We start from the raw sequence: 27,733 nt of genomic DNA, 5'->3' as shown, positions 1-27,733 counted from the left end.
GTAGGAGTGTAGAGTTCCAAATTTGATTTGTAACCACGAATGTATTCCTTAGTCGTCTCGTCTCGTCCCGCAGACGTTTGTCGTGCTTGCGCTGTGATATGGACCACGACCCGAGCGGCAGCGAGCGGCAGTCGAGCAAAGTCGGGACAAGTCGGGACGGGGACAGGGACAGGGATAGGAATGGTGCGAATGCACTGAAAACTACGCAGACACCTGGTGTGAGGCGAGGCGAGGCGAGGCGAGGCGAGGAAGCCCACATCGCTACCAGTGGCGCCCTCCAGCACGACACTGCCACACCCCGCACAGGCGCTCCGCTGAACACCAGGGGCAAGATGCGTCCTCCGCTAGTGTCGAAGGCTGCACGCGCCCAGCGAATGACAGGGGGTGCAACGAGCAGCAGTGCGTCTCACACACGCGGCGGTGCGCCCGCCAATTCGGCCGTCGCTCTGCTGGGACGCCGGGCGCGCCTCCCCGCGCCGTCCTCGAGGAACTGGCGGTTGCGGAAGGAAGCGCTTTCGTCAAATGCGGCCGAAAACTAACATTTTGTGTGATGGGAGAAAAGCCGAACGCGAATTCTGCCGTGCTCCTACATTAGATGAGCGCCAACGGCCATACCATGATGAATACACCGGTTCTCGTCCGATCACCGTAGTTAAGCGTCATCGGGCCCGGCTAGTACTTGGATGGGTGACCGCCTGGGAAACCCGGGTGCTGTTGGCTCCCTTCCTTTTGTTTTTTTGTTATGTCGCCAGCCCAATTTTCAAACTACCTTTCTGTTGTGACAAAGATGCTTCCTTAAGCTTTTTAAACTACTGTAATGGTACGAAAATGCAGTAATTAACTCAGTTTGAGGGAGAATGTGCTAACCAAGTTTGCCAAGAAGACTTTGAAAACGACACAACAGTACGAATCGGCAGGTGATTTCTGAAATACGTCACCGCCTATTGTTGTGTAGGAGTGTAGAGTTCCAAATTTGATTTGTAACCACGAATGTATTCCTTATTCGTCTCGTCTCGTCCTGCAGACGTTTGTCAGGCTTGCGCTGTCATATGGACCACGACCCGAGCGGCAGCGAGCGGCAGTCGAGCAAAGTCGGGACAAGTCGGGACGGGGACAGGGACAGGGATAGGAATGGTGCGAATGCACTGAAAACTACGCAGACACCTGGTGTGAGGCGAGGCGAGGCGAGGAAGCCCACATCGCTACCAGTGGCGCCCTCCAGCATGACACTGCCACACCCCGCACAGGCCCTCCGCTGAACACCAGGGACAAGATGCGTCCTCCGCTAGTGTCGAAGGCTGCACGCGCCCAGCGAATGACAGGGGGTGCAACGAGCAGCAGTGCGTCTCACACACGCGGCGGTGCGCCCGCCAATTTGGCCGTCGCTCTGCTGGGACGCCGGGCGCGCCTCCCCGCGCCGTCCTCGAGGAACTGGCGGTTGCGGAAGGAAGCGCTTTCGTCAAATGCGGCCGAAAACTAACATTTTGTGTGTTGGGAGAAAAGCCGAACGTGAATTCTGCCGTGCTCCTACATTAGACGAGCGCCAACGGCCATACCATGATGAATACACCGGTTCTCGTCCGATCACCGAAGTTAAGCATCATCGGGCCCGGATAGTACTTGGATGGGTGACCGCCTGGGAAACCCGGGTGCTGTTGGCTCCCTTCCTTTTGTTTTTTTGTTATGTCGCCAGCCCAATTTTCAAACTACCTTTCTGTTGTGACAAAGATGCTTCCTTAAGCCTTTTAAACTACTGTAATGGTACGAAAATGCAGTAATTAACTCAGTTTGAGGGAGAATGTGCTAACCAAGTTTGCCAAGAAGACTTTGAAAACGACAAAACAGTACGAATCGGCAGGTGATTTCTGAAATACGTCACCGCCTATTGTTGTGTAGGAGTGTAGAGTTCCAAATTTGATTTGTAACCACGAATGTATTCCTTAGTCGTCTCGTCTCGTCCTGCAGACGTTTGTCAGGCTTGCGCTGTCATATGGACCACGACCCGAGCGGCAGCGAGCGGCAGTCGAGCAAAGTCGGGACAAGTCGGGACGGGGACAGGGACAGGGATAGGAATGGTGCGAATGCACTGAAAACTACGCAGACACCTGGTGTGAGGCGAGGCGAGGCGAGGAAGCCCACATCGCTACCAGTGGCGCCCTCCAGCATGACACTGCCACACCCCGCACAGGCCCTCCGCTGAACACCAGGGACAAGATGCGTCCTCCGCTAGTGTCGAAGGCTGCACGCGCCCAGCGAATGACAGGGGGTGCAACGAGCAGCAGTGCGTCTCACACACGCGGCGGTGCGCCCGCCAATTTGGCCGTCGCTCTGCTGGGACGCCGGGCGCGCCTCCCCGCGCCGTCCTCGAGGAACTGGCGGTTGCGGAAGGAAGCGCTTTCGTCAAATGCGGCCGAAAACTAACATTTTGTGTGATGGGAGAAAAGCCGAACGCGAATTCTGCCGTGCTCCTACATTAGATGAGCGCCAACGGCCATACCATGATGAATACACCGGTTCTCGTCCGATCACCGTAGTTAAGCATCATCGGGCCCGGCTAGTACTTGGATGGGTGACCGCCTGGGAAACCCGGGTGCTGTTGGCTCCCTTCCTTTTGTTTTTTTGTTATGTCGCCAGCCCAATTTTCAAACTACCTTTCTGTTGTGACAAAGATGCTTCCTTAAGCCTTTTAAACTACTGTAATGGTACGAAAATGCAGTAATTAACTCAGTTTGAGGGAGAATGTGCTAACCAAGTTTGCCAAGAAGACTTTGAAAACGACAAAACAGTACGAATCGGCAGGTGATTTCTGAAATACGTCACCGCCTATTGTTGTGTAGGAGTGTAGAGTTCCAAATTTGATTTGTAACCACGAATGTATTCCTTATTCGTCTCGTCTCGTCCTGCAGACGTTTGTCAGGCTTGCGCTGTCATATGGACCACGACCCGAGCGGCAGCGAGCGGCAGTCGAGCAAAGTCGGGACAAGTCGGGACGGGGACAGGGACAGGGATAGGAATGGTGCGAATGCACTGAAAACTACGCAGACACCTGGTGTGAGGCGAGGCGAGGCGAGGAAGCCCACATCGCTACCAGTGGCGCCCTCCAGCATGACACTGCCACACCCCGCACAGGCCCTCCGCTGAACACCAGGGACAAGATGCGTCCTCCGCTAGTGTCGAAGGCTGCACGCGCCCAGCGAATGACAGGGGGTGCAACGAGCAGCAGTGCGTCTCACACACGCGGCGGTGCGCCCGCCAATTTGGCCGTCGCTCTGCTGGGACGCCGGGCGCGCCTCCCCGCGCCGTCCTCGAGGAACTGGCGGTTGCGGAAGGAAGCGCTTTCGTCAAATGCGGCCGAAAACTAACATTTTGTGTGTTGGGAGAAAAGCCGAACGTGAATTCTGCCGTGCTCCTACATTAGACGAGCGCCAACGGCCATACCATGATGAATACACCGGTTCTCGTCCGATCACCGAAGTTAAGCATCATCGGGCCCGGATAGTACTTGGATGGGTGACCGCCTGGGAAACCCGGGTGCTGTTGGCTCCCTTCCTTTTGTTTTTTTGTTATGTCGCCAGCCCAATTTTCAAACTACCTTTCTGTTGTGACAAAGATGCTTCCTTAAGCCTTTTAAACTACTGTAATGGTACGAAAATGCAGTAATTAACTCAGTTTGAGGGAGAATGTGCTAACCAAGTTTGCCAAGAAGACTTTGAAAACGACAAAACAGTACGAATCGGCAGGTGATTTCTGAAATACGTCACCGCCTATTGTTGTGTAGGAGTGTAGAGTTCCAAATTTGATTTGTAACCACGAATGTATTCCTTAGTCGTCTCGTCTCGTCCCGCAGACGTTTGTCGTGCTTGCGCTGTCATATGGACCACGACCCGAGCGGCAGCGAGCGGCAGTCGAGCAAAGTCGGGACAAGTCGGGACGGGGACAGGGACAGGGATAGGAATGGTGCGAATGCACTGCAAACTACGCAGACACCTGGTGTGAGGCGAGGCGAGGCGAGGCGAGGAAGCCCACATCGCTACCAGTGGCGCCCTCCAGCACGACACTGCCACACCCCGCACAGGCGCTCCGCTGAACACCAGGGACAAGATGCGTCCTCCGCTAGTGTCGAAGGCTGCACGCGCCCAGCGAATGACAGGGGGTGCAACGAGCAGCAGTGCGTCTCACACACGCGGCGGTGCGCCCGCCAATTTGGCCGTCGCTCTGCTGGGACGCCGGGCGCGCCTCCCCGCGCCGTCCTCGAGGAACTGGCGGTTGCGGAAGGAAGCGCTTTCGTCAAATGCGGCCGAAAACTAACATTTTGTGTGTTGGGAGAAAAGCCGAACGCGAATTCTGCCGTGCTCCTACATTAGATGAGCGCCAACGGCCATACCATGATGAATACACCGGTTCTCGTCCGATCACCGAAGTTAAGCATCATCGGGCCCGGATAGTACTTGGATGGGTGACCGCCTGGGAAACCCGGGTGCTGTTGGCTCCCTTCCTTTTGTTTTTTTGTTATGTCGCCAGCCCAATTTTCAAACTACCTTTCTGTTGTGACAAAGATGCTTCCTTAAGCCTTTTAAACTACTGTAATGGTACGAAAATGCAGTAATTAACTCAGTTTGAGGGAGAATGTGCTAACCAAGTTTGCCAAGAAGACTTTGAAAACGACAAAACAGTACGAATCGGCAGGTGATTTCTGAAATACGTCACCGCCTATTGTTGTGTAGGAGTGTAGAGTTCCAAATTTGATTTGTAACCACGAATGTATTCCTTAGTCGTCTCGTCTCGTCCCGCAGACGTTTGTCGTGCTTGCGCTGTGATATGGACCACGACCCGAGCGGCAGCGAGCGGCAGTCGAGCAAAGTCGGGACAAGTCGGGACGGGGACAGGGACAGGGATAGGAATGGTGCGAATGCACTGAAAACTACGCAGACACCTGGTGTGAGGCGAGGCGAGGCGAGGCGAGGCGAGGAAGCCCACATCGCTACCAGTGGCGCCCTCCAGCACGACACTGCCACACCCCGCACAGGCGCTCCGCTGAACACCAGGGGCAAGATGCGTCCTCCGCTAGTGTCGAAGGCTGCACGCGCCCAGCGAATGACAGGGGGTGCAACGAGCAGCAGTGCGTCTCACACACGCGGCGGTGCGCCCGCCAATTCGGCCGTCGCTCTGCTGGGACGCCGGGCGCGCCTCCCCGCGCCGTCCTCGAGGAACTGGCGGTTGCGGAAGGAAGCGCTTTCGTCAAATGCGGCCGAAAACTAACATTTTGTGTGATGGGAGAAAAGCCGAACGCGAATTCTGCCGTGCTCCTACATTAGATGAGCGCCAACGGCCATACCATGATGAATACACCGGTTCTCGTCCGATCACCGTAGTTAAGCGTCATCGGGCCCGGCTAGTACTTGGATGGGTGACCGCCTGGGAAACCCGGGTGCTGTTGGCTCCCTTCCTTTTGTTTTTTTGTTATGTCGCCAGCCCAATTTTCAAACTACCTTTCTGTTGTGACAAAGATGCTTCCTTAAGCTTTTTAAACTACTGTAATGGTACGAAAATGCAGTAATTAACTCAGTTTGAGGGAGAATGTGCTAACCAAGTTTGCCAAGAAGACTTTGAAAACGACACAACAGTACGAATCGGCAGGTGATTTCTGAAATACGTCACCGCCTATTGTTGTGTAGGAGTGTAGAGTTCCAAATTTGATTTGTAACCACGAATGTATTCCTTATTCGTCTCGTCTCGTCCTGCAGACGTTTGTCAGGCTTGCGCTGTCATATGGACCACGACCCGAGCGGCAGCGAGCGGCAGTCGAGCAAAGTCGGGACAAGTCGGGACGGGGACAGGGACAGGGATAGGAATGGTGCGAATGCACTGAAAACTACGCAGACACCTGGTGTGAGGCGAGGCGAGGCGAGGAAGCCCACATCGCTACCAGTGGCGCCCTCCAGCATGACACTGCCACACCCCGCACAGGCCCTCCGCTGAACACCAGGGACAAGATGCGTCCTCCGCTAGTGTCGAAGGCTGCACGCGCCCAGCGAATGACAGGGGGTGCAACGAGCAGCAGTGCGTCTCACACACGCGGCGGTGCGCCCGCCAATTTGGCCGTCGCTCTGCTGGGACGCCGGGCGCGCCTCCCCGCGCCGTCCTCGAGGAACTGGCGGTTGCGGAAGGAAGCGCTTTCGTCAAATGCGGCCGAAAACTAACATTTTGTGTGTTGGGAGAAAAGCCGAACGTGAATTCTGCCGTGCTCCTACATTAGACGAGCGCCAACGGCCATACCATGATGAATACACCGGTTCTCGTCCGATCACCGAAGTTAAGCATCATCGGGCCCGGATAGTACTTGGATGGGTGACCGCCTGGGAAACCCGGGTGCTGTTGGCTCCCTTCCTTTTGTTTTTTTGTTATGTCGCCAGCCCAATTTTCAAACTACCTTTCTGTTGTGACAAAGATGCTTCCTTAAGCCTTTTAAACTACTGTAATGGTACGAAAATGCAGTAATTAACTCAGTTTGAGGGAGAATGTGCTAACCAAGTTTGCCAAGAAGACTTTGAAAACGACAAAACAGTACGAATCGGCAGGTGATTTCTGAAATACGTCACCGCCTATTGTTGTGTAGGAGTGTAGAGTTCCAAATTTGATTTGTAACCACGAATGTATTCCTTAGTCGTCTCGTCTCGTCCCGCAGACGTTTGTCGTGCTTGCGCTGTCATATGGACCACGACCCGAGCGGCAGCGAGCGGCAGTCGAGCAAAGTCGGGACAAGTCGGGACGGGGACAGGGACAGGGATAGGAATGGTGCGAATGCACTGCAAACTACGCAGACACCTGGTGTGAGGCGAGGCGAGGCGAGGCGAGGAAGCCCACATCGCTACCAGTGGCGCCCTCCAGCACGACACTGCCACACCCCGCACAGGCGCTCCGCTGAACACCAGGGACAAGATGCGTCCTCCGCTAGTGTCGAAGGCTGCACGCGCCCAGCGAATGACAGGGGGTGCAACGAGCAGCAGTGCGTCTCACACACGCGGCGGTGCGCCCGCCAATTCGGCCGTCGCTCTGCTGGGACGCCGGGCGCGCCTCCCCGCGCCGTCCTCGAGGAACTGGCGGTTGCGGAAGGAAGCGCTTTCGTCAAATGCGGCCGAAAACTAACATTTTGTGTGTTGGGAGAAAAGCCGAACGCGAATTCTGCCGTGCTCCTACATTAGATGAGCGCCAACGGCCATACCATGATGAATACACCGGTTCTCGTCCGATCACCGAAGTTAAGCATCATCGGGCCCGGATAGTACTTGGATGGGTGACCGCCTGGGAAACCCGGGTGCTGTTGGCTCCCTTCCTTTTGTTTTTTTGTTATGTCGCCAGCCCAATTTTCAAACTACCTTTCTGTTGTGACAAAGATGCTTCCTTAAGCCTTTTAAACTACTGTAATGGTACGAAAATGCAGTAATTAACTCAGTTTGAGGGAGAATGTGCTAACCAAGTTTGCCAAGAAGACTTTGAAAACGACAAAACAGTACGAATCGGCAGGTGATTTCTGAAATACGTCACCGCCTATTGTTGTGTAGGAGTGTAGAGTTCCAAATTTGATTTGTAACCACGAATGTATTCCTTAGTCGTCTCGTCTCGTCCCGCAGACGTTTGTCGTGCTTGCGCTGTGATATGGACCACGACCCGAGCGGCAGCGAGCGGCAGTCGAGCAAAGTCGGGACAAGTCGGGACGGGGACAGGGACAGGGATAGGAATGGTGCGAATGCACTGAAAACTACGCAGACACCTGGTGTGAGGCGAGGCGAGGCGAGGCGAGGCGAGGAAGCCCACATCGCTACCAGTGGCGCCCTCCAGCACGACACTGCCACACCCCGCACAGGCGCTCCGCTGAACACCAGGGGCAAGATGCGTCCTCCGCTAGTGTCGAAGGCTGCACGCGCCCAGCGAATGACAGTGGGTGCAACGAGCAGCTGTGCGTCTCACACACGCGGCGGTGCGCCCGCCAATTCGGCCGTCGCTCTGCTGGGACGCCGGGCGCGCCTCCCCGCGCCGTCCTCGAGGAACTGGCGGTTGCGGAAGGAAGCACTTTCGTCAAATGCGGCCGAAAACTAACATTTTGTGTGATGGGAGAAAAGCCGAACGCGAATTCTGCCGTGCTCCTACATTAGATGAGCGCCAACGGCCATACCATGATGAATACACCGGTTCTCGTCCGATCACCGTAGTTAAGCATCATCGGGCCCGGCTAGTACTTGGATGGGTGACCGCCTGGGAAACCCGGGTGCTGTTGGCTCCCTTCCTTTTGTTTTTTTGTTATGTCGCCAGCCCAATTTTCAAACTACCTTTCTGTTGTGACAAAGATGCTTCCTTAAGCCTTTTAAACTACTGTAATGGTACGAAAATGCAGTAATTAACTCAGTTTGAGGGAGAATGTGCTAACCAAGTTTGCCAAGAAGACTTTGAAAACGACAAAACAGTACGAATCGGCAGGTGATTTCTGAAATACGTCACCGCCTATTGTTGTGTAGGAGTGTAGAGTTCCAAATTTGATTTGTAACCACGAATGTATTCCTTATTCGTCTCGTCTCGTCCCGCAGACGTTTGTCGTGCTTGCGCTGTCATATGGACCACGACCCGAGCGGCAGCGAGCGGCAGTCGAGCAAAGTCGGGACAAGTCGGGACGGGGACAGGGACAGGGATAGGAATGGTGCGAATGCACTGCAAACTACGCAGACACCTGGTGTGAGGCGAGGCGAGGCGAGGAAGCCCACATCGCTACCAGTGGCGCCCTCCAGCATGACACTGCCACACCCCGCACAGGCCCTCCGCTGAACACCAGGGACAAGATGCGTCCTCCGCTAGTGTCGAAGGCTGCACGCGCCCAGCGAATGACAGGGGGTGCAACGAGCAGCAGTGCGTCTCACACACGCGGCGGTGCGCCCGCCAATTTGGCCGTCGCTCTGCTGGGACGCCGGGCGCGCCTCCCCGCGCCGTCCTCGAGGAACTGGCGGTTGCGGAAGGAAGCGCTTTCGTCAAATGCGGCCGAAAACTAACATTTTGTGTGTTGGGAGAAAAGCCGAACGTGAATTCTGCCGTGCTCCTACATTAGACGAGCGCCAACGGCCATACCATGATGAATACACCGGTTCTCGTCCGATCACCGAAGTTAAGCATCATCGGGCCCGGATAGTACTTGGATGGGTGACCGCCTGGGAAACCCGGGTGCTGTTGGCTCCCTTCCTTTTGTTTTTTTGTTATGTCGCCAGCCCAATTTTCAAACTACCTTTCTGTTGTGACAAAGATGCTTCCTTAAGCCTTTTAAACTACTGTAATGGTACGAAAATGCAGTAATTAACTCAGTTTGAGGGAGAATGTGCTAACCAAGTTTGCCAAGAAGACTTTGAAAACGACAAAACAGTACGAATCGGCAGGTGATTTCTGAAATACGTCACCGCCTATTGTTGTGTAGGAGTGTAGAGTTCCAAATTTGATTTGTAACCACGAATGTATTCCTTAGTCGTCTCGTCTCGTCCCGCAGACGTTTGTCGTGCTTGCGCTGTCATATGGACCACGACCCGAGCGGCAGCGAGCGGCAGTAGAGCAAAGTCGGGACAAGTCGGGACGGGGACAGGGACAGGGATAGGAATGGTGCGAATGCACTGAAAACTACGCAGACACCTGGTGTGAGGCGAGGCGAGGCGAGGCGAGGCGAGGAAGCCCACATCGCTACCAGTGGCGCCCTCCAGCACGACACTGCCACACCCCGCACAGGCGCTCCGCTGAACACCAGGGGCAAGATGCGTCCTCCGCTAGTGTCGAAGGCTGCACGCGCCCAGCGAATGACAGTGGGTGCAACGAGCAGCTGTGCGTCTCACACACGCGGCGGTGCGCCCGCCAATTCGGCCGTCGCTCTGCTGGGACGCCGGGCGCGCCTCCCCGCGCCGTCCTCGAGGAACTGGCGGTTGCGGAAGGAAGCACTTTCGTCAAATGCGGCCGAAAACTAACATTTTGTGTGATGGGAGAAAAGCCGAACGCGAATTCTGCCGTGCTCCTACATTAGATGAGCGCCAACGGCCATACCATGATGAATACACCGGTTCTCGTCCGATCACCGTAGTTAAGCATCATCGGGCCCGGCTAGTACTTGGATGGGTGACCGCCTGGGAAACCCGGGTGCTGTTGGCTCCCTTCCTTTTGTTTTTTTGTTATGTCGCCAGCCCAATTTTCAAACTACCTTTCTGTTGTGACAAAGATGCTTCCTTAAGCCTTTTAAACTACTGTAATGGTACGAAAATGCAGTAATTAACTCAGTTTGAGGGAGAATGTGCTAACCAAGTTTGCCAAGAAGACTTTGAAAACGACAAAACAGTACGAATCGGCAGGTGATTTCTGAAATACGTCACCGCCTATTGTTGTGTAGGAGTGTAGAGTTCCAAATTTGATTTGTAACCACGAATGTATTCCTTATTCGTCTCGTCTCGTCCCGCAGACGTTTGTCGTGCTTGCGCTGTCATATGGACCACGACCCGAGCGGCAGCGAGCGGCAGTCGAGCAAAGTCGGGACAAGTCGGGACGGGGACAGGGACAGGGATAGGAATGGTGCGAATGCACTGCAAACTACGCAGACACCTGGTGTGAGGCGAGGCGAGGCGAGGAAGCCCACATCGCTACCAGTGGCGCCCTCCAGCATGACACTGCCACACCCCGCACAGGCCCTCCGCTGAACACCAGGGACAAGATGCGTCCTCCGCTAGTGTCGAAGGCTGCACGCGCCCAGCGAATGACAGGGGGTGCAACGAGCAGCAGTGCGTCTCACACACGCGGCGGTGCGCCCGCCAATTTGGCCGTCGCTCTGCTGGGACGCCGGGCGCGCCTCCCCGCGCCGTCCTCGAGGAACTGGCGGTTGCGGAAGGAAGCGCTTTCGTCAAATGCGGCCGAAAACTAACATTTTGTCTGTTGGGAGAAAAGCCGAACGTGAATTCTGCCGTGCTCCTACATTAGACGAGCGCCAACGGCCATACCATGATAAATACACCGGTTCTCGTCCGATCACCGAAGTTAAGCATCATCGGGCCCGGATAGTACTTGGATGGGTGACCGCCTGGGAAACCCGGTGCTGTTGGCTCCCTTCCTTTTGTTTTTTTGTTATGTCGCCAGCCCAATTTTCAAACTACCTTTCTGTTGTGACAAAGATGCTTCCTTAAGCCTTTTAAACTACTGTAATGGTACGAAAATGCAGTAATTAACTCAGTTTGAGGGAGAATGTGCTAACCAAGTTTGCCAAGAAGACTTTGAAAACGACAAAACAGTACGAATCGGCAGGTGATTTCTGAAATACGTCACCGCCTATTGTTGTGTAGGAGTGTAGAGTTCCAAATTTGATTTGTAACCACGAATGTATTCCTTAGTCGTCTCGTCTCGTCCCGCAGACGTTTGTCGTGCTTGCGCTGTGATATGGACCACGACCCGAGCGGCAGCGAGCGGCAGTCGAGCAAAGTCGGGACAAGTCGGGACGGGGACAGGGACAGGGATAGGAATGGTGCGAATGCACTGAAAACTACGCAGACACCTGGTGTGAGGCGAGGCGAGGCGAGGCGAGGCGAGGAAGCCCACATCGCTACCAGTGGCGCCCTCCAGCACGACACTGCCACACCCCGCACAGGCGCTCCGCTGAACACCAGGGGCAAGATGCGTCCTCCGCTAGTGTCGAAGGCTGCACGCGCCCAGCGAATGACAGGGGGTGCAACGAGCAGCAGTGCGTCTCACACACGCGGCGGTGCGCCCGCCAATTCGGCCGTCGCTCTGCTGGGACGCCGGGCGCGCCTCCCCGCGCCGTCCTCGAGGAACTGGCGGTTGCGGAAGGAAGCGCTTTCGTCAAATGCGGCCGAAAACTAACATTTTGTGTGATGGGAGAAAAGCCGAACGCGAATTCTGCCGTGCTCCTACATTAGATGAGCGCCAACGGCCATACCATGATGAATACACCGGTTCTCGTCCGATCACCGTAGTTAAGCATCATCGGGCCCGGCTAGTACTTGGATGGGTGACCGCCTGGGAAACCCGGGTGCTGTTGGCTCCCTTCCTTTTGTTTTTTTGTTATGTCGCCAGCCCAATTTTCAAACTACCTTTCTGTTGTGACAAAGATGCTTCCTTAAGCCTTTTAAACTACTGTAATGGTACGAAAATGCAGTAATTAACTCAGTTTGAGGGAGAATGTGCTAACCAAGTTTGCCAAGAAGACTTTGAAAACGACAAAACAGTACGAATCGGCAGGTGATTTCTGAAATACGTCACCGCCTATTGTTGTGTAGGAGTGTAGAGTTCCAAATTTGATTTGTAACCACGAATGTATTCCTTATTCGTCTCGTCTCGTCCTGCAGACGTTTGTCAGGCTTGCGCTGTCATATGGACCACGACCCGAGCGGCAGCGAGCGGCAGTCGAGCAAAGTCGGGACAAGTCGGGACGGGGACAGGGACAGGGATAGGAATGGTGCGAATGCACTGAAAACTACGCAGACACCTGGTGTGAGGCGAGGCGAGGCGAGGAAGCCCACATCGCTACCAGTGGCGCCCTCCAGCATGACACTGCCACACCCCGCACAGGCCCTCCGCTGAACACCAGGGACAAGATGCGTCCTCCGCTAGTGTCGAAGGCTGCACGCGCCCAGCGAATGACAGGGGGTGCAACGAGCAGCAGTGCGTCTCACACACGCGGCGGTGCGCCCGCCAATTTGGCCGTCGCTCTGCTGGGACGCCGGGCGCGCCTCCCCGCGCCGTCCTCGAGGAACTGGCGGTTGCGGAAGGAAGCGCTTTCGTCAAATGCGGCCGAAAACTAACATTTTGTGTGTTGGGAGAAAAGCCGAACGCGAATTCTGCCGTGCTCCTACATTAGATGAGCGCCAACGGCCATACCATGATGAATACACCGGTTCTCGTCCGATCACCGAAGTTAAGCATCATCGGGCCCGGATAGTACTTGGATGGGTGACCGCCTGGGAAACCCGGGTGCTGTTGGCTCCCTTCCTTTTGTTTTTTTGTTATGTCGCCAGCCCAATTTTCAAACTACCTTTCTGTTGTGACAAAGATGCTTCCTTAAGCCTTTTAAACTACTGTAATGGTACGAAAATGCAGTAATTAACTCAGTTTGAGGGAGAATGTGCTAACCAAGTTTGCCAAGAAGACTTTGAAAACGACAAAACAGTACGAATCGGCAGGTGATTTCTGAAATACGTCACCGCCTATTGTTGTGTAGGAGTGTAGAGTTCCAAATTTGATTTGTAACCACGAATGTATTCCTTAGTCGTCTCGTCTCGTCCCGCAGACGTTTGTCGTGCTTGCGCTGTGATATGGACCACGACCCGAGCGGCAGCGAGCGGCAGTCGAGCAAAGTCGGGACAAGTCGGGACGGGGACAGGGACAGGGATAGGAATGGTGCGAATGCACTGAAAACTACGCAGACACCTGGTGTGAGGCGAGGCGAGGCGAGGCGAGGCGAGGAAGCCCACATCGCTACCAGTGGCGCCCTCCAGCACGACACTGCCACACCCCGCACAGGCGCTCCGCTGAACACCAGGGGCAAGATGCGTCCTCCGCTAGTGTCGAAGGCTGCACGCTCCCAGCGAATGACAGTGGGTGCAACGAGCAGCTGTGCGTCTCACACACGCGGCGGTGCGCCCGCCAATTCGGCCGTCGCTCTGCTGGGACGCCGGGCGCGCCTCCCCGCGCCGTCCTCGAGGAACTGGCGGTTGCGGAAGGAAGCACTTTCGTCAAATGCGGCCGAAAACTAACATTTTGTGTGATGGGAGAAAAGCCGAACGCGAATTCTGCCGTGCTCCTACATTAGATGAGCGCCAACGGCCATACCATGATGAATACACCGGTTCTCGTCCGATCACCGTAGTTAAGCATCATCGGGCCCGGCTAGTACTTGGATGGGTGACCGCCTGGGAAACCCGGGTGCTGTTGGCTCCCTTCCTTTTGTTTTTTTGTTATGTCGCCAGCCCAATTTTCAAACTACCTTTCTGTTGTGACAAAGATGCTTCCTTAAGCCTTTTAAACTACTGTAATGGTACGAAAATGCAGTAATTAACTCAGTTTGAGGGAGAATGTGCTAACCAAGTTTGCCAAGAAGACTTTGAAAACGACAAAACAGTACGAATCGGCAGGTGATTTCTGAAATACGTCACCGCCTATTGTTGTGTAGGAGTGTAGAGTTCCAAATTTGATTTGTAACCACGAATGTATTCCTTATTCGTCTCGTCTCGTCCCGCAGACGTTTGTCGTGCTTGCGCTGTCATATGGACCACGACCCGAGCGGCAGCGAGCGGCAGTCGAGCAAAGTCGGGACAAGTCGGGACGGGGACAGGGACAGGGATAGGAATGGTGCGAATGCACTGCAAACTACGCAGACACCTGGTGTGAGGCGAGGCGAGGCGAGGAAGCCCACATCGCTACCAGTGGCGCCCTCCAGCATGACACTGCCACACCCCGCACAGGCCCTCCGCTGAACACCAGGGACAAGATGCGTCCTCCGCTAGTGTCGAAGGCTGCACGCGCCCAGCGAATGACAGGGGGTGCAACGAGCAGCAGTGCGTCTCACACACGCGGCGGTGCGCCCGCCAATTTGGCCGTCGCTCTGCTGGGACGCCGGGCGCGCCTCCCCGCGCCGTCCTCGAGGAACTGGCGGTTGCGGAAGGAAGCGCTTTCGTCAAATGCGGCCGAAAACTAACATTTTGTGTGTTGGGAGAAAAGCCGAACGTGAATTCTGCCGTGCTCCTACATTAGACGAGCGCCAACGGCCATACCATGATGAATACACCGGTTCTCGTCCGATCACCGAAGTTAAGCATCATCGGGCCCGGATAGTACTTGGATGGGTGACCGCCTGGGAAACCCGGGTGCTGTTGGCTCCCTTCCTTTTGTTTTTTTGTTATGTCGCCAGCCCAATTTTCAAACTACCTTTCTGTTGTGACAAAGATGCTTCCTTAAGCCTTTTAAACTACTGTAATGGTACGAAAATGCAGTAATTAACTCAGTTTGAGGGAGAATGTGCTAACCAAGTTTGCCAAGAAGACTTTGAAAACGACAAAACAGTACGAATCGGCAGGTGATTTCTGAAATACGTCACCGCCTATTGTTGTGTAGGAGTGTAGAGTTCCAAATTTGATTTGTAACCACGAATGTATTCCTTAGTCGTCTCGTCTCGTCCCGCAGACGTTTGTCGTGCTTGCGCTGTCATATGGACCACGACCCGAGCGGCAGCGAGCGGCAGTAGAGCAAAGTCGGGACAAGTCGGGACGGGGACAGGGACAGGGATAGGAATGGTGCGAATGCACTGAAAACTACGCAGACACCTGGTGTGAGGCGAGGCGAGGCGAGGCGAGGCGAGGAAGCCCACATCGCTACCAGTGGCGCCCTCCAGCACGACACTGCCACACCCCGCACAGGCGCTCCGCTGAACACCAGGGGCAAGATGCGTCCTCCGCTAGTGTCGAAGGCTGCACGCGCCCAGCGAATGACAGTGGGTGCAACGAGCAGCTGTGCGTCTCACACACGCGGCGGTGCGCCCGCCAATTCGGCCGTCGCTCTGCTGGGACGCCGGGCGCGCCTCCCCGCGCCGTCCTCGAGGAACTGGCGGTTGCGGAAGGAAGCACTTTCGTCAAATGCGGCCGAAAACTAACATTTTGTGTGATGGGAGAAAAGCCGAACGCGAATTCTGCCGTGCTCCTACATTAGATGAGCGCCAACGGCCATACCATGATGAATACACCGGTTCTCGTCCGATCACCGTAGTTAAGCATCATCGGGCCCGGCTAGTACTTGGATGGGTGACCGCCTGGGAAACCCGGGTGCTGTTGGCTCCCTTCCTTTTGTTTTTTTGTTATGTCGCCAGCCCAATTTTCAAACTACCTTTCTGTTGTGACAAAGATGCTTCCTTAAGCCTTTTAAACTACTGTAATGGTACGAAAATGCAGTAATTAACTCAGTTTGAGGGAGAATGTGCTAACCAAGTTTGCCAAGAAGACTTTGAAAACGACAAAACAGTACGAATCGGCAGGTGATTTCTGAAATACGTCACCGCCTATTGTTGTGTAGGAGTGTAGAGTTCCAAATTTGATTTGTAACCACGAATGTATTCCTTATTCGTCTCGTCTCGTCCCGCAGACGTTTGTCGTGCTTGCGCTGTGATATGGACCACGACCCGAGCGGCAGCGAGCGGCAGTCGAGCAAAGTCGGGACAAGTCGGGACGGGGACAGGGACAGGGATAGGAATGGTGCGAATGCACTGCAAACTACGCAGACACCTGGTGTGAGGCGAGGCGAGGCGAGGAAGCCCACATCGCTACCAGTGGCGCCCTCCAGCATGACACTGCCACACCCCGCACAGGCCCTCCGCTGAACACCAGGGACAAGATGCGTCCTCCGCTAGTGTCGAAGGCTGCACGCGCCCAGCGAATGACAGGGGGTGCAACGAGCAGCAGTGCGTCTCACACACGCGGCGGTGCGCCCGCCAATTTGGCCGTCGCTCTGCTGGGACGCCGGGCGCGCCTCCCCGCGCCGTCCTCGAGGAACTGGCGGTTGCGGAAGGAAGCGCTTTCGTCAAATGCGGCCGAAAACTAACATTTTGTGTGTTGGGAGAAAAGCCGAACGTGAATTCTGCCGTGCTCCTACATTAGACGAGCGCCAACGGCCATACCATGATGAATACACCGGTTCTCGTCCGATCACCGAAGTTAAGCATCATCGGGCCCGGATAGTACTTGGATGGGTGACCGCCTGGGAAACCCGGGTGCTGTTGGCTCCCTTCCTTTTGTTTTTTTGTTATGTCGCCAGCCCAATTTTCAAACTACCTTTCTGTTGTGACAAAGATGCTTCCTTAAGCCTTTTAAACTACTGTAATGGTACGAAAATGCAGTAATTAACTCAGTTTGAGGGAGAATGTGCTAACCAAGTTTGCCAAGAAGACTTTGAAAACGACAAAACAGTACGAATCGGCAGGTGATTTCTGAAATACGTCACCGCCTATTGTTGTGTAGGAGTGTAGAGTTCCAAATTTGATTTGTAACCACGAATGTATTCCTTAGTCGTCTCGTCTCGTCCCGCAGACGTTTGTCGTGCTTGCGCTGTCATATGGACCACGACCCGAGCGGCAGCGAGCGGCAGTAGAGCAAAGTCGGGACAAGTCGGGACGGGGACAGGGACAGGGATAGGAATGGTGCGAATGCACTGAAAACTACGCAGACACCTGGTGTGAGGCGAGGCGAGGCGAGGCGAGGCGAGGAAGCCCACATCGCTACCAGTGGCGCCCTCCAGCACGACACTGCCACACCCCGCACAGGCGCTCCGCTGAACACCAGGGGCAAGATGCGTCCTCCGCTAGTGTCGAAGGCTGCACGCGCCCAGCGAATGACAGTGGGTGCAACGAGCAGCTGTGCGTCTCACACACGCGGCGGTGCGCCCGCCAATTCGGCCGTCGCTCTGCTGGGACGCCGGGCGCGCCTCCCCGCGCCGTCCTCGAGGAACTGGCGGTTGCGGAAGGAAGCACTTTCGTCAAATGCGGCCGAAAACTAACATTTTGTGTGATGGGAGAAAAGCCGAACGCGAATTCTGCCGTGCTCCTACATTAGATGAGCGCCAACGGCCATACCATGATGAATACACCGGTTCTCGTCCGATCACCGTAGTTAAGCATCATCGGGCCCGGCTAGTACTTGGATGGGTGACCGCCTGGGAAACCCGGGTGCTGTTGGCTCCCTTCCTTTTGTTTTTTTGTTATGTCGCCAGCCCAATTTTCAAACTACCTTTCTGTTGTGACAAAGATGCTTCCTTAAGCCTTTTAAACTACTGTAATGGTACGAAAATGCAGTAATTAACTCAGTTTGAGGGAGAATGTGCTAACCAAGTTTGCCAAGAAGACTTTGAAAACGACAAAACAGTACGAATCGGCAGGTGATTTCTGAAATACGTCACCGCCTATTGTTGTGTAGGAGTGTAGAGTTCCAAATTTGATTTGTAACCACGAATGTATTCCTTATTCGTCTCGTCTCGTCCCGCAGACGTTTGTCGTGCTTGCGCTGTGATATGGACCACGACCCGAGCGGCAGCGAGCGGCAGTCGAGCAAAGTCGGGACAAGTCGGGACGGGGACAGGGACAGGGATAGGAATGGTGCGAATGCACTGCAAACTACGCAGACACCTGGTGTGAGGCGAGGCGAGGCGAGGAAGCCCACATCGCTACCAGTGGCGCCCTCCAGCATGACACTGCCACACCCCGCACAGGCCCTCCGCTGAACACCAGGGACAAGATGCGTCCTCCGCTAGTGTCGAAGGCTGCACGCGCCCAGCGAATGACAGGGGGTGCAACGAGCAGCAGTGCGTCTCACACACGCGGCGGTGCGCCCGCCAATTTGGCCGTCGCTCTGCTGGGACGCCGGGCGCGCCTCCCCGCGCCGTCCTCGAGGAACTGGCGGTTGCGGAAGGAAGCGCTTTCGTCAAATGCGGCCGAAAACTAACATTTTGTGTGTTGGGAGAAAAGCCGAACGTGAATTCTGCCGTGCTCCTACATTAGACGAGCGCCAACGGCCATACCATGATGAATACACCGGTTCTCGTCCGATCACCGAAGTTAAGCATCATCGGGCCCGGATAGTACTTGGATGGGTGACCGCCTGGGAAACCCGGGTGCTGTTGGCTCCCTTCCTTTTGTTTTTTTGTTATGTCGCCAGCCCAATTTTCAAACTACCTTTCTGTTGTGACAAAGATGCTTCCTTAAGCCTTTTAAACTACTGTAATGGTACGAAAATGCAGTAATTAACTCAGTTTGAGGGAGAATGTGCTAACCAAGTTTGCCAAGAAGACTTTGAAAACGACAAAACAGTACGAATCGGCAGGTGATTTCTGAAATACGTCACCGCCTATTGTTGTGTAGGAGTGTAGAGTTCCAAATTTGATTTGTAACCACGAATGTATTCCTTAGTCGTCTCGTCTCGTCCCGCAGACGTTTGTCGTGCTTGCGCTGTCATATGGACCACGACCCGAGCGGCAGCGAGCGGCAGTAGAGCAAAGTCGGGACAAGTCGGGACGGGGACAGGGACAGGGATAGGAATGGTGCGAATGCACTGAAAACTACGCAGACACCTGGTGTGAGGCGAGGCGAGGCGAGGCGAGGCGAGGAAGCCCACATCGCTACCAGTGGCGCCCTCCAGCACGACACTGCCACACCCCGCACAGGCGCTCCGCTGAACACCAGGGGCAAGATGCGTCCTCCGCTAGTGTCGAAGGCTGCACGCGCCCAGCGAATGACAGTGGGTGCAACGAGCAGCTGTGCGTCTCACACACGCGGCGGTGCGCCCGCCAATTCGGCCGTCGCTCTGCTGGGACGCCGGGCGCGCCTCCCCGCGCCGTCCTCGAGGAACTGGCGGTTGCGGAAGGAAGCACTTTCGTCAAATGCGGCCGAAAACTAACATTTTGTGTGATGGGAGAAAAGCCGAACGCGAATTCTGCCGTGCTCCTACATTAGATGAGCGCCAACGGCCATACCATGATGAATACACCGGTTCTCGTCCGATCACCGTAGTTAAGCATCCTCGGGCCCGGCTAGTACTTGGATGGGTGACCGCCTGGGAAACCCGGGTGCTGTTGGCTCCCTTCCTTTTGTTTTTTTGTTATGTCGCCAGCCCAATTTTCAAACTACCTTTCTGTTGTGACAAAGATGCTTCCTTAAGCCTTTTAAACTACTGTAATGGTACGAAAATGCAGTAATTAACTCAGTTTGAGGGAGAATGTGCTAACCAAGTTTGCCAAGAAGACTTTGAAAACGACAAAACAGTACGAATCGGCAGGTGATTTCTGAAATACGTCACCGCCTATTGTTGTGTAGGAGTGTAGAGTTCCAAATTTGATTTGTAACCACGAATGTATTCCTTATTCGTCTCGTCTCGTCCCGCAGACGTTTGTCGTGCTTGCGCTGTCATATGGACCACGACCCGAGCGGCAGCGAGCGGCAGTCGAGCAAAGTCGGGACAAGTCGGGACGGGGACAGGGACAGGGATAGGAATGGTGCGAATGCACTGCAAACTACGCAGACACCTGGTGTGAGGCGAGGCGAGGCGAGGAAGCCCACATCGCTACCAGTGGCGCCCTCCAGCATGACACTGCCACACCCCGCACAGGCCCTCCGCTGAACACCAGGGACAAGATGCGTCCTCCGCTAGTGTCGAAGGCTGCACGCGCCCAGCGAATGACAGGGGGTGCAACGAGCAGCAGTGCGTCTCACACACGCGGCGGTGCGCCCGCCAATTTGGCCGTCGCTCTGCTGGGACGCCGGGCGCGCCTCCCCGCGCCGTCCTCGAGGAACTGGCGGTTGCGGAAGGAAGCGCTTTCGTCAAATGCGGCCGAAAACTAACATTTTGTGTGTTGGGAGAAAAGCCGAACGTGAATTCTGCCGTGCTCCTACATTAGACGAGCGCCAACGGCCATACCATGATGAATACACCGGTTCTCGTCCGATCACCGAAGTTAAGCATCATCGGGCCCGGATAGTACTTGGATGGGTGACCGCCTGGGAAACCCGGTGCTGTTGGCTACCTTCCTTTTGTTTTTTTGTTATGTCGCCAGCCCAATTTTCAAACTACCTTTCTGTTGTGACAAAGATGCTTCCTTAAGCCTTTTAAACTACTGTAATGGTACGAAAATGCAGTAATTAACTCAGTTTGAGGGAGAATGTGCTAACCAAGTTTGCCAAGAAGACTTTGAAAACGACAAAACAGTACGAATCGGCAGGTGATTTCTGAAATACGTCACCGCCTATTGTTGTGTAGGAGTGTAGAGTTCCAAATTTGATTTGTAACCACGAATGTATTCCTTAGTCGTCTCGTCTCGTCCCGCAGACGTTTGTCGTGCTTGCGCTGTCATATGGACCACGACCCGAGCGGCAGCGAGCGGCAGTAGAGCAAAGTCGGGACAAGTCGGGACGGGGACAGGGACAGGGATAGGAATGGTGCGAATGCACTGCAAACTACGCAGACACCTGGTGTGAGGCGAGGCGAGGCGAGGCGAGGAAGCCCACATCGCTACCAGTGGCGCCCTCCAGCACGACACTGCCACACCCCGCACAGGCCCTCCGCTGAACACCAGGGACAAGATGCGTCCTCCGCTAGTGTCGAAGGCTGCACGCGCCCAGCGAATGACAGGGGGTGCAACGAGCAGCAGTGCGTCTCACACACGCGGCGGTGCGCCCGCCAATTTGGCCGTCGCTCTGCTGGGACGCCGGGCGCGCCTCCCCGCGCCGTCCTCGAGGAACTGGCGGTTGCGGAAGGAAGCGCTTTCGTCAAATGCGGCCGAAAACTAACATTTTGTGTGTTGGGAGAAAAGCCGAACGCGAATTCTGCCGTGCTCCTACATTAGATGAGCGCCAACGGCCATACCATGATGAATACACCGGTTCTCGTCCGAACACCGAAGTTAAGCATCATCGGGCCCGGATAGTACTTGGATGGGTGACCGCCTGGGAAACCCGGGTGCTGTTGGCTCCCTTCCTTTTGTTTTTTTGTTATGTCGCCAGCCCAATTTTCAAACTACCTTTCTGTTGTGACAAAGATGCTTCCTTAAGCCTTTTAAACTACTGTAATGGTACGAAAATGCAGTAATTAACTCAGTTTGAGGGAGAATGTGCTAACCAAGTTTGCCAAGAAGACTTTGAAAACGACAAAACAGTACGAATCGGCAGGTGATTTCTGAAATACGTCACCGCCTATTGTTGTGTAGGAGTGTAGAGTTCCAAATTTGATTTGTAACCACGAATGTATTCCTTAGTCGTCTCGTCTCGTCCCGCAGACGTTTGTCGTGCTTGCGCTGTGATATGGACCACGACCCGTGCGGCAGCGAGCGGCAGTCGAGCAAAGTCGGGACAAGTCGGGACGGGGACAGGGACAGGGATAGGAATGGTGCGAATGCACTGCAAACTACGCAGACACCTGGTGTGAGGCGAGGCGAGGCGAGGCGAGGCGAGGAAGCCCACATCGCTACCAGTGGCGCCCTCCAGCACGACACTGCCACACCCCGCACAGGCCCTCCGCTGAACACCAGGGACAAGATGCGTCCTCCGCTAGTGTCGAAGGCTGCACGCGCCCAGCGAATGACAGGGGGTGCAACGAGCAGCAGTGCGTCTCACACACGCGGCGGTGCGCCCGCCAATTCGGCCGTCGCTCTGCTGGGACGCCGGGCGCGCCTCCCCGCATCGTCCTCGAGGAACTGGCGGTTGCGGAAGGAAGCGCTTTCGTCAAATGCGGCCGAAAACTAACATTTTGTGTGATGGGAGAAAAGCCGAACGCGAATTCTGCCGTGCTCCTACATTAGATGAGCGCCAACGGCCATACCATGATGAATACACCGGTTCTCGTCCGATCACCGTAGTTAAGCATCATCGGGCCCGGCTAGTACTTGGATGGGTGACCGCCTGGGAAACCCGGGTGCTGTTGGCTCCCTTCCTTTTGTTTTTTTGTTATGTCGCCAGCCCAATTTTCAAACTACCTTTCTGTTGTGACAAAGATGCTTCCTTAAGCCTTTTAAACTACTGTAATGGTACGAAAATGCAGTAATTAACTCAGTTTGAGGGAGAATGTGCTAACCAAGTTTGCCAAGAAGACTTTGAAAACGACAAAACAGTACGAATCGGCAGGTGATTTCTGAAATACGTCACCGCCTATTGTTGTGTAGGAGTGTAGAGTTCCAAATTTGATTTGTAACCACGAATGTATTCCTTATTCGTCTCGTCTCGTCCCGCAGACGTTTGTCGTGCTTGCGCTGTCATATGGACCACGACCCGAGCGGCAGCGAGCGGCAGTCGAGCAAAGTCGGGACAAGTCGGGACGGGGACAGGGACAGGGATAGGAATGGTGCGAATGCACTGCAAACTACGCAGACACCTGGTGTGAGGCGAGGCGAGGCGAGGAAGCCCACATCGCTACCAGTGGCGCCCTCCAGCATGACACTGCCACACCCCGCACAGGCCCTCCGCTGAACACCAGGGACAAGATGCGTCCTCCGCTAGTGTCGAAGGCTGCACGCGCCCAGCGAATGACAGGGGGTGCAACGAGCAGCAGTGCGTCTCACACACGCGGCGGTGCGCCCGCCAATTTGGCCGTCGCTCTGCTGGGACGCCGGGCGCGCCTCCCCGCGCCGTCCTCGAGGAACTGGCGGTTGCGGAAGGAAGCGCTTTCGTCAAATGCGGCCGAAAACTAACATTTTGTGTGTTGGGAGAAAAGCCGAACGTGAATTCTGCCGTGCTCCTACATTAGACGAGCGCCAACGGCCATACCATGATGAATACACCGGTTCTCGTCCGATCACCGAAGTTAAGCATCATCGGGCCCGGCTAGTACTTGGATGGGTGACCGCCTGGGAAACCCGGGTGCTGTTGGCTCCCTTCCTTTTGTTTTTTTGTTATGTCGCCAGCCCAATTTTCAAACTACCTTTCTGTTGTGACAAAGATGCTTCCTTAAGCCTTTTAAACTACTGTAATGGTACGAAAATGCAGTAATTAACTCAGTTTGAGGGAGAATGTGCTAACCAAGTTTGCCAAGAAGACTTTGAAAACGACAAAACAGTACGAATCGGCAGGTGATTTCTGAAATACGTCACCGCCTATTGTTGTGTAGGAGTGTAGAGTTCCAAATTTGATTTGTAACCACGAATGTATTCCTTATTCGTCTCGTCTCGTCCCGCAGACGTTTGTCGTGCTTGCGCTGTCATATGGACCACGACCCGAGCGGCAGCGAGCGGCAGTCGAGCAAAGTCGGGACAAGTCGGGACGGGGACAGGGACAGGGATAGGAATGGTGCGAATGCACTGCAAACTACGCAGACACCTGGTGTGAGGCGAGGCGAGGCGAGGCGAGGCGAGGAAGCCCACATCGCTACCAGTGGCGCCCTCCAGCATGACACTGCCACACCCCGCACAGGCCCTCCGCTGAACACCAGGGACAAGATGCGTCCTCCGCTAGTGTCGAAGGCTGCACGCGCCCAGCGAATGACAGGGGGTGCAACGAGCAGCAGTGCGTCTCACACACGCGGCGGTGCGCCCGCCAATTTGGCCGTCGCTCTGCTGGGACGCCGGGCGCGCCTCCCCGCGCCGTCCTCGAGGAACTGGCGGTTGCGGAAGGAAGCGCTTTCGTCAAATGCGGCCGAAAACTAACATTTTGTGTGTTGGGAGAAAAGCCGAACGTGAATTCTGCCGTGCTCCTACTTTAGACGAGCGCCAACGGCCATACCATGATGAATACACCGGTTCTCGTCCGATCACCGAAGTTAAGCATCATCGGGCCCGGATAGTACTTGGATGGGTGACCGCCTGGGAAACCCGGGTGCTGTTGGCTCCCTTCCTTTTGTTTTTTTGTTATGTCGCCAGCCCAATTTTCAAACTACCTTTCTGTTGTGACAAAGATGCTTCCTTAAGCCTTTTAAACTACTGTAATGGTACGAAAATGCAGTAATTAACTCAGTTTGAGGGAGAATGTGCTAACCAAGTTTGCCAAGAAGACTTTGAAAACGACAAAACAGTACGAATCGGCAGGTGATTTCTGAAATACGTCACCGCCTATTGTTGTGTAGGAGTGTAGAGTTCCAAATTTGATTTGTAACCACGAATGTATTCCTTAGTCGTCTCGTCTCGTCCCGCAGACGTTTGTCGTGCTTGCGCTGTCATATGGACCACGACCCGAGCGGCAGCGAGCGGCAGTAGAGCAAAGTCGGGACAAGTCGGGACGGGGACAGGGACAGGGATAGGAATGGTGCGAATGCACTGCAAACTACGCAGACACCTGGTGTGAGGCGAGGCGAGGCGAGGCGAGGAAGCCCACATCGCTACCAGTGGCGCCCTCCAGCACGACACTGCCACACCCCGCACAGGCCCTCCGCTGAACACCAGGGACAAGATGCGTCCTCCGCTAGTGTCGAAGGCTGCACGCGCCCAGCGAATGACAGGGGGTGCAACGAGCAGCAGTGCGTCTCACACACGCGGCGGTGCGCCCGCCAATTTGGCCGTCGCTCTGCTGGGACGCCGGGCGCGCCTCCCCGCGCCGTCCTCGAGGAACTGGCGGTTGCGGAAGGAAGCGCTTTCGTCAAATGCGGCCGAAAACTAACATTTTGTGTGTTGGGAGAAAAGCCGAACGCGAATTCTGCCGTGCTCTTACATTAGATGAGCGCCAACGGCCATACCATGATGAATACACCGGTTCTCGTCCGATCACCGAAGTTAAGCATCATCGGGCCCGGATAGTACTTGGATGGGTGACCGCCTGGGAAACCCGGGTGCTGTTGGCTCCCTTCCTTTTGTTTTTTTGTTATGTCGCCAGCCCAATTTTCAAACTACCTTTCTGTTGTGACAAAGATGCTTCCTTAAGCCTTTTAAACTACTGTAATGGTACGAAAATGCAGTAATTAACTCAGTTTGAGGGAGAATGTGCTAACCAAGTTTGCCAAGAAGACTTTGAAAACGACAAAACAGTACGAAACGGCAGGTGATTTCTGAAATACGTCACCGCCTATTGTTGTGTAGGAGTGTAGAGTTCCAAATTTGATTTGTAACCACGAATGTATTCCTTAGTCGTCTCGTCTCGTCCCGCAGACGTTTGTCGTGCTTGCGCTGTCATATGGACCACGACCCGAGCGGCAGCGAGCGGCAGTAGAGCAAAGTCGGGACAAGTCGGGACGGGGACAGGGACAGGGATAGGAATGGTGCGAATGCACTGCAAACTACGCAGACACCTGGTGTGAGGCGAGGCGAGGCGAGGAAGCCCACATCGCTACCAGTGGCGCCCTCCAGCATGACACTGCCACACCCCGCACAGGCCCTCCGCTGAACACCAGGGACAAGATGCGTCCTCCGCTAGTGTCGAAGGCTGCACGCGCCCAGCGAATGACAGGGGGTGCAACGAGCAGCAGTGCGTCTCACACACGCGGCGGTGCGCCCGCCAATTTGGCCGTCGCTCTGCTGGGACGCCGGGCGCGCCTCCCCGCGCCGTCCTCGAGGAACTGGCGGTTGCGGAAGGAAGCGCTTTCGTCAAATGCGGCCGAAAACTAACATTTTGTGTGTTGGGAGAAAAGCCGAACGTGAATTCTGCCGTGCTCCTACATTAGACGAGCGCCAACGGCCATACCATGATGAATACACCGGTTCTCGTCCGATCACCGAAGTTAAGCATCATCGGGCCCGGATAGTACTTGGATGGGTGACCGCCTGGGAAACCCGGGTGCTGTTGGCTCCCTTCCTTTTGTTTTTTTGTTATGTCGCCAGCCCAATTTTCAAACTACCTTTCTGTTGTGACAAAGATGCTTCCTTAAGCCTTTTAAACTACTGTAATGGTACGAAAATGCAGTAATTAACTCAGTTTGAGGGAGAATGTGCTAACCAAGTTTGCCAAGAAGACTTTGAAAACGACAAAACAGTACGAATCGGCAGGTGATTTCTGAAATACGTCACCGCCTATTGTTGTGTAGGAGTGTAGAGTTCCAAATTTGATTTGTAACCACGAATGTATTCCTTAGTCGTCTCGTCTCGTCCCGCAGACGTTTGTCGTGCTTGCGCTGTCATATGGACCACGACCCGAGCGGCAGCGAGCGGCAGTAGAGCAAAGTCGGGACAAGTCGGGACGGGGACAGGGACAGGGATAGGAATGGTGCGAATGCACTGCAAACTACGCAGACACCTGGTGTGAGGCGAGGCGAGGCGAGGCGAGGAAGCCCACATCGCTACCAGTGGCGCCCTCCAGCACGACACTGCCACACCCCGCACAGGCCCTCCGCTGAACACCAGGGACAAGATGCGTCCTCCGCTAGTGTCGAAGGCTGCACGCGCCCAGCGAATGACAGGGGGTGCAACGAGCAGCAGTGCGTCTCACACACGCGGCGGTGCGCCCGCCAATTTGGCCGTCGCTCTGCTGGGACGCCGGGCGCGCCTCCCCGCGCCGTCCTCGAGGAACTGGCGGTTGCGGAAGGAAGCGCTTTCGTCAAATGCGGCCGAAAACTAACATTTTGTGTGTTGGGAGAAAAGCCGAACGCGAATTCTGCCGTGCTCCTACATTAGATGAGCGCCAACGGCCATACCATGATGAATACACCGGTTCTCGTCCGATCACCGAAGTTAAGCATCATCGGGCCCGGATAGTACTTGGATGGGTGACCGCCTGGGAAACCCGGGTGCTGTTGGCTCCCTTCCTTTTGTTTTTTTGTTATGTCGCCAGCCCAATTTTCAAACTACCTTTCTGTTGTGACAAAGATGCTTCCTTAAGCCTTTTAAACTACTGTAATGGTACGAAAATGCAGTAATTAACTCAGTTTGAGGGAGAATGTGCTAACCAAGTTTGCCAAGAAGACTTTGAAAACGACAAAACAGTACGAATCGGCAGGTGATTTCTGAAATACGTCACCGCCTATTGTTGTGTAGGAGTGTAGAGTTCCAAATTTGATTTGTAACCACGAATGTATTCCTTAGTCGTCTCGTCTCGTCCCGCAGACGTTTGTCGTGCTTGCGCTGTGATATGGACCACGACCCGAGCGGCAGCGAGCGGCAGTCGAGCAAAGTCGGGACAAGTCGGGACGGGGACAGGGACAGGGATAGGAATGGTGCGAATGCACTGAAAACTACGCAGACACCTGGTGTGAGGCGAGGCGAGGCGAGGCGAGGCGAGGAAGCCCACATCGCTACCAGTGGCGCCCTCCAGCACGACACTGCCACACCCCGCACAGGCCCT

The 27,733-nt window shown here is 55.0% G+C and overlaps 29 non-coding genes across 29 annotated transcripts; all 29 read left to right on the top strand.

The window, feature by feature from the left end:
* The first annotated feature begins 601 nt into the window (after positions 1-601).
* Positions 602-720, top strand: LOC126115341 (5S ribosomal RNA). Its single transcript, XR_007525386.1, has one exon. It is a non-coding gene; the product is annotated as a 5S ribosomal RNA (ribosomal RNA).
* Positions 721-1,542: 822 nt separating this feature from the next.
* LOC126115503 (5S ribosomal RNA) lies at positions 1,543-1,661 on the top strand. Its single transcript, XR_007525531.1, has one exon. It is a non-coding gene; the product is annotated as a 5S ribosomal RNA (ribosomal RNA).
* Positions 1,662-2,483: 822 nt separating this feature from the next.
* LOC126115326 (5S ribosomal RNA) lies at positions 2,484-2,602 on the top strand. The gene has a single exon (XR_007525372.1). It is a non-coding gene; the product is annotated as a 5S ribosomal RNA (ribosomal RNA).
* An 822-nt stretch (positions 2,603-3,424) lies between these two features.
* Positions 3,425-3,543, top strand: LOC126115502 (5S ribosomal RNA). The gene has a single exon (XR_007525530.1). It is a non-coding gene; the product is annotated as a 5S ribosomal RNA (ribosomal RNA).
* Positions 3,544-4,370: 827 nt separating this feature from the next.
* On the top strand, positions 4,371-4,489 carry LOC126115501 (5S ribosomal RNA). Its single transcript, XR_007525529.1, has one exon. It is a non-coding gene; the product is annotated as a 5S ribosomal RNA (ribosomal RNA).
* Positions 4,490-5,321: 832 nt separating this feature from the next.
* Positions 5,322-5,440, top strand: LOC126115340 (5S ribosomal RNA). Its single transcript, XR_007525385.1, has one exon. It is a non-coding gene; the product is annotated as a 5S ribosomal RNA (ribosomal RNA).
* Positions 5,441-6,262: 822 nt separating this feature from the next.
* LOC126115499 (5S ribosomal RNA) lies at positions 6,263-6,381 on the top strand. Its single transcript, XR_007525528.1, has one exon. It is a non-coding gene; the product is annotated as a 5S ribosomal RNA (ribosomal RNA).
* Positions 6,382-7,208: 827 nt separating this feature from the next.
* LOC126115498 (5S ribosomal RNA) lies at positions 7,209-7,327 on the top strand. The gene has a single exon (XR_007525527.1). It is a non-coding gene; the product is annotated as a 5S ribosomal RNA (ribosomal RNA).
* An 832-nt stretch (positions 7,328-8,159) lies between these two features.
* Positions 8,160-8,278, top strand: LOC126115325 (5S ribosomal RNA). The gene has a single exon (XR_007525371.1). It is a non-coding gene; the product is annotated as a 5S ribosomal RNA (ribosomal RNA).
* An 822-nt stretch (positions 8,279-9,100) lies between these two features.
* LOC126115496 (5S ribosomal RNA) lies at positions 9,101-9,219 on the top strand. Its single transcript, XR_007525525.1, has one exon. It is a non-coding gene; the product is annotated as a 5S ribosomal RNA (ribosomal RNA).
* An 832-nt stretch (positions 9,220-10,051) lies between these two features.
* Positions 10,052-10,170, top strand: LOC126115324 (5S ribosomal RNA). The gene has a single exon (XR_007525370.1). It is a non-coding gene; the product is annotated as a 5S ribosomal RNA (ribosomal RNA).
* Positions 10,171-10,992: 822 nt separating this feature from the next.
* On the top strand, positions 10,993-11,110 carry LOC126115342 (5S ribosomal RNA). Its single transcript, XR_007525387.1, has one exon. It is a non-coding gene; the product is annotated as a 5S ribosomal RNA (ribosomal RNA).
* An 832-nt stretch (positions 11,111-11,942) lies between these two features.
* On the top strand, positions 11,943-12,061 carry LOC126115322 (5S ribosomal RNA). Its single transcript, XR_007525369.1, has one exon. It is a non-coding gene; the product is annotated as a 5S ribosomal RNA (ribosomal RNA).
* Positions 12,062-12,883: 822 nt separating this feature from the next.
* Positions 12,884-13,002, top strand: LOC126115492 (5S ribosomal RNA). The gene has a single exon (XR_007525522.1). It is a non-coding gene; the product is annotated as a 5S ribosomal RNA (ribosomal RNA).
* Positions 13,003-13,834: 832 nt separating this feature from the next.
* On the top strand, positions 13,835-13,953 carry LOC126115321 (5S ribosomal RNA). The gene has a single exon (XR_007525368.1). It is a non-coding gene; the product is annotated as a 5S ribosomal RNA (ribosomal RNA).
* Positions 13,954-14,775: 822 nt separating this feature from the next.
* LOC126115480 (5S ribosomal RNA) lies at positions 14,776-14,894 on the top strand. The gene has a single exon (XR_007525511.1). It is a non-coding gene; the product is annotated as a 5S ribosomal RNA (ribosomal RNA).
* An 832-nt stretch (positions 14,895-15,726) lies between these two features.
* On the top strand, positions 15,727-15,845 carry LOC126115319 (5S ribosomal RNA). The gene has a single exon (XR_007525366.1). It is a non-coding gene; the product is annotated as a 5S ribosomal RNA (ribosomal RNA).
* Positions 15,846-16,667: 822 nt separating this feature from the next.
* On the top strand, positions 16,668-16,786 carry LOC126115468 (5S ribosomal RNA). Its single transcript, XR_007525500.1, has one exon. It is a non-coding gene; the product is annotated as a 5S ribosomal RNA (ribosomal RNA).
* An 832-nt stretch (positions 16,787-17,618) lies between these two features.
* On the top strand, positions 17,619-17,737 carry LOC126115318 (5S ribosomal RNA). The gene has a single exon (XR_007525365.1). It is a non-coding gene; the product is annotated as a 5S ribosomal RNA (ribosomal RNA).
* Positions 17,738-18,559: 822 nt separating this feature from the next.
* LOC126115455 (5S ribosomal RNA) lies at positions 18,560-18,678 on the top strand. Its single transcript, XR_007525489.1, has one exon. It is a non-coding gene; the product is annotated as a 5S ribosomal RNA (ribosomal RNA).
* Positions 18,679-19,510: 832 nt separating this feature from the next.
* On the top strand, positions 19,511-19,629 carry LOC126115405 (5S ribosomal RNA). Its single transcript, XR_007525443.1, has one exon. It is a non-coding gene; the product is annotated as a 5S ribosomal RNA (ribosomal RNA).
* An 822-nt stretch (positions 19,630-20,451) lies between these two features.
* LOC126115265 (5S ribosomal RNA) lies at positions 20,452-20,569 on the top strand. Its single transcript, XR_007525317.1, has one exon. It is a non-coding gene; the product is annotated as a 5S ribosomal RNA (ribosomal RNA).
* An 827-nt stretch (positions 20,570-21,396) lies between these two features.
* On the top strand, positions 21,397-21,515 carry LOC126115143 (5S ribosomal RNA). Its single transcript, XR_007525206.1, has one exon. It is a non-coding gene; the product is annotated as a 5S ribosomal RNA (ribosomal RNA).
* An 832-nt stretch (positions 21,516-22,347) lies between these two features.
* LOC126115317 (5S ribosomal RNA) lies at positions 22,348-22,466 on the top strand. Its single transcript, XR_007525364.1, has one exon. It is a non-coding gene; the product is annotated as a 5S ribosomal RNA (ribosomal RNA).
* Positions 22,467-23,288: 822 nt separating this feature from the next.
* Positions 23,289-23,407, top strand: LOC126115189 (5S ribosomal RNA). Its single transcript, XR_007525248.1, has one exon. It is a non-coding gene; the product is annotated as a 5S ribosomal RNA (ribosomal RNA).
* An 832-nt stretch (positions 23,408-24,239) lies between these two features.
* LOC126115443 (5S ribosomal RNA) lies at positions 24,240-24,358 on the top strand. The gene has a single exon (XR_007525478.1). It is a non-coding gene; the product is annotated as a 5S ribosomal RNA (ribosomal RNA).
* Positions 24,359-25,185: 827 nt separating this feature from the next.
* LOC126115431 (5S ribosomal RNA) lies at positions 25,186-25,304 on the top strand. The gene has a single exon (XR_007525467.1). It is a non-coding gene; the product is annotated as a 5S ribosomal RNA (ribosomal RNA).
* Positions 25,305-26,126: 822 nt separating this feature from the next.
* Positions 26,127-26,245, top strand: LOC126115419 (5S ribosomal RNA). The gene has a single exon (XR_007525456.1). It is a non-coding gene; the product is annotated as a 5S ribosomal RNA (ribosomal RNA).
* Positions 26,246-27,072: 827 nt separating this feature from the next.
* LOC126115407 (5S ribosomal RNA) lies at positions 27,073-27,191 on the top strand. Its single transcript, XR_007525445.1, has one exon. It is a non-coding gene; the product is annotated as a 5S ribosomal RNA (ribosomal RNA).
* Positions 27,192-27,733: the final 542 nt, after the last annotated feature.

Source organism: Schistocerca cancellata, unplaced genomic scaffold, assembly GCF_023864275.1.
Source record: "Schistocerca cancellata isolate TAMUIC-IGC-003103 unplaced genomic scaffold, iqSchCanc2.1 HiC_scaffold_317, whole genome shotgun sequence".
Taxonomy (NCBI): domain Eukaryota; kingdom Metazoa; phylum Arthropoda; class Insecta; order Orthoptera; family Acrididae; genus Schistocerca; species Schistocerca cancellata.
This window is presented reverse-complemented; position numbering and strand designations above follow the sequence as displayed.